The following is a 3,653-nucleotide window of genomic DNA, read 5'->3' on the forward strand; positions in this document are numbered from 1 at the left end:
CAAGCCATAGTATGAGACATCTATTGTTTCTTGCTGGCTCTACTGTATCAATAATGAAGTTTTATGCAGTGACTGAAAAATATGGACATGAGATATCTATCAGCCAAAATGAGGTCAGACAGCAAAGGGGCTAGGGTTTTCTTTTCAATGGTTTTTTCCGTTTCTCCTCTCCGTTGATTTGAATTGGGCAGCCATTTGATTATTCTGTATATATGAAATGTGGGTATCGTATATCACCCACATGTTGAAGATTCTACAGAACTCTATCCACATTTACTCACAACACACTACCCCCATCAAAATAATCTAACAACTATTCTCAAAGTTAAGGTGAGAAAAACCGATATTAGGACTACCCAAATTAAACACCAACCAACTAAACCACCATTCAATTGGTATATTGTGAAAGTTGAATGGAAGAACACGCTGTCTCACACAAAAGGAGTGGAGTTCCAGATTCGCACGTATGACGTAGCTTTCATATATAATGGTGGATGTCAATCTAGAAGATCTCTCAGATCATGAAGTCAAGCTCAATGGATTACATATAATATTTTGACATCTACTTCTATTTTGTTTTGAGTTGGGTTCTGTATAGACTTGGGTTGAATTCCTCATTTTCTTACTAATATAAATAATATCCTAACTATTCAATGTCAAAATTGGAACGCCAAAGTTCTTTTTCAGTCTTATCGATAACAATAATTTAATTCAAGTATTAACGTCACATTTTTTTTCTATATTTTATAATTTGGTTTCATCTTAATCTTATCTTTATCTTTAAAAAAAGAAGTCTCCTAGGTTCATGAATGGAATATATATTGATTGTTGGAAATGTTTAATGGGATAAGTGTTAAGTCTTTATTTGGGAATGCAAAGATGTACAGAGTGGAATTAAACGAACTCACACTGTCTGCACGTGCAGAAAATTTTCTGCAATAACCAATAGCAATCTGCCACAACATCTGGAAAAAAAAATGGATTTAATTTTAAAATGGAGAAAGACAGACTGGCGTGGCAAATTGCTATTGGTTTGGTGCAGAGGATATGAGTAACTGAGAATGCAAAGCGGATCCCACTCCAATTGAACATATTTGGATTTCAAATCTGCTGAGCACACAATGACGTATCCATGGGCTATGTATGGAACATTAGCGTGTTGAATTGTGATTGATTATGTAACCCGTGACATGCATCCATGTTCGCAGCAGATCCCTCGAGTGAAATTATTTGTGTTTTTGAGGGCAGAACTCTTCTCCTTGCGGTTGTTTCTTATCTTGGAATTTCTGTTGAACTCTACGAACTCGTTGTCTCTGTTTTCTTCCCCATAGTTAGAAGCCTGCAAAAGAGAGAAGATGGTAGTCACAGGTGGTGCCAGCAAAGTTTCTGCAGCCGGAATCGCATCGGATTATGATCGAACGAAGGAATTAAAAGAATTTGATGAATCGAAAGCTGGTGTTAAAGGACTGGTAGACTCAGGGCTTGTGAAGGTCCCTCGTATTTTCATCCACCCATCCGATAAAACTGACCAGAAACCCATTACCGGTGAGATGCACCCGACTACAATTCCGGTTATAGATTTGGGCAGCATCCATGAAGATGCAATTCGACATGAAGAGATCGTCGATCAATCCGCCACGCATCGGAGACATGGGGCTTCTTTCAGGTAGTTAATCATGGGATCCCTGCAAGCTTGTTGGATGAGATGCTTGAAGGAGTACGCAGATTTTACGAGCAAGATAATGAAGTGAAGAAACGATTCTACACACGTGACATTATCAGCAGAAGGATGGTGTATAATAGCAATTTCGATTTGTATCAGTCACCCGCAGCTAACCAGAAGTACACCTTCCCCTTTTTTTTTTTTTTCCTTCAAACCAAACAGAGATTTAATTGTAAATTTCTTGATGTATACTGGGTATCAAGAAATGATTAAGAGCCCTTTTGGGAGGGCTCTCAACTTTGATTAAGTTGCGTTAATTGATCAGTCATGTTGAAAAAGCTACTGGGAAGTCTATTTATTAGCTGAATGAAAGCGCATTTGGGCTTTATGGGATTTTCATCAAACATAGCTTCTAGCTTTTCCATGTAGGGCTTACTTTGCAAAGCCGGAAGCCATCGTGGGAAAGTCCTCCCAAATGGGTACCAAGTGATGAACATGAAGGGCCATCTTTAGAATCAACAAAAGTTTTTTTTTCTCCTTTCTTTTTTCTTTTTAATGCTATTAGAATCCCAGTGCAACTTTAAATGAAATACTAGCAGAGGGGGCCCTGTGTTGTAGGGGCTTCCTTATAAACTATCAGGCTCGAGCTCGATTTGAATTAGTGACTTGAGTTTGAGCTCGAACTTAACTCGAGTCAAAAGCTCGGAAGTTAAAACTCAGCTACCATTGATTGCGTGTCTCTTAAGTAGTCGATGTGTCGAGACGAGATCTCCCTTAATTGCCAAGGTGCCAAATTGATGTCTCCCTCAGCTGCTAAAGTGTCGAGCTGATGTTTCCCTAGAAAGCGAGGTGTCAAGCTAAGGTCTCCCTTAGTTGACAAGGTGCCGAGTTGAGGTTTCCCTTAGTTGTCGAGGGATTGAACCGAGATCTCCCTTAGTGACCGAGGTGCCGAGCTGAGGTCTCCATCAGTGGTTGAGGTTTCGTCTAGCTCAAGCTCGATTCTAATTAGAGACTTGAGCTTGAGCTCAAAAATTACCTTTGATTGCAGGTCCCTAGCAACCGAGATGCCGAGCTGAGGTCTCCCTCAATTGGAGAGAGAGTGGCATTCTTGTAATTTACAATAAAAGAGAGAGATGGCATTCTTGTAATTTGTAAGAAAAAGAGAGAGAGAGTGACATTCTTATAATTTGAAAGAAAGAAAGCAAGAGAGATAGAGAGAGTTGGTAGGAGAGAGTGGCATTCTTGTAATTTCTATGAAAAAAGGCAGAAAATATTGTTTAGATTCCATTTCCCTCACCCTCAGGCCTTCTTACGTACATATTCTACTTAATACATTTACTAGTGGAGGGGGCCCTGCATTGCAAGGGCTAGCTCATAAACTATCAGGCTTGAGCTCGATTCAAATTAGAGATTTGAACTCGAGCTCGACTCGAGTCAAAAGCTCAGAAGTTCGAGCTTGGCTACCTTCAATTATAGGTCTCTCAAGCAGCTGAGGTTCCGAGCTGAGGTCTCCCTCAATTGCCGAGGTGCCAAATTGAGGTCTCCCTAAGCTGCTAAAGTGTCAAGCTAAGGTTTTTCTAGTAGGCAAGTTGTCGAGCTAAGGTCTCCCTTAGTTGACAAGGTGCTGAGCTAAGGTCTCCCTCAGTTATCGAGGTGTTGAGCCAAGATCTCCCTCAGCAACCGAGGTGCCGAGCCGAGGTCTCCCTCAGTGGTCGAGGTGTCATCTAGCTCGAGCTCGATTCGAATTTGTTATGATTCGGCCTGCCTTGGAGTTCTATTTGTCTGAGATCAGTCACATAGAGAGAGGTAGAAAGGTGGAAGAAAGAGAGAGAGAGAGAAAAGGTGAAAGTCTAGTTCGAACTGAAAGTCAAAAAACCTAACTCCCATTCAGCCAGACATGTGCTTTTATTATTAAAATAATGGAAAAGATATATGTGCCCTTATTTAAGTAAGGAGCACTGGTTCTAACATAATATTATAGATCAGCAAC

Source organism: Nelumbo nucifera, chromosome 1 (assembly GCF_055504915.1).
Source record: "Nelumbo nucifera cultivar China Antique chromosome 1, China Antique-T2T, whole genome shotgun sequence".
NCBI lineage: Eukaryota > Viridiplantae > Streptophyta > Magnoliopsida > Proteales > Nelumbonaceae > Nelumbo > Nelumbo nucifera.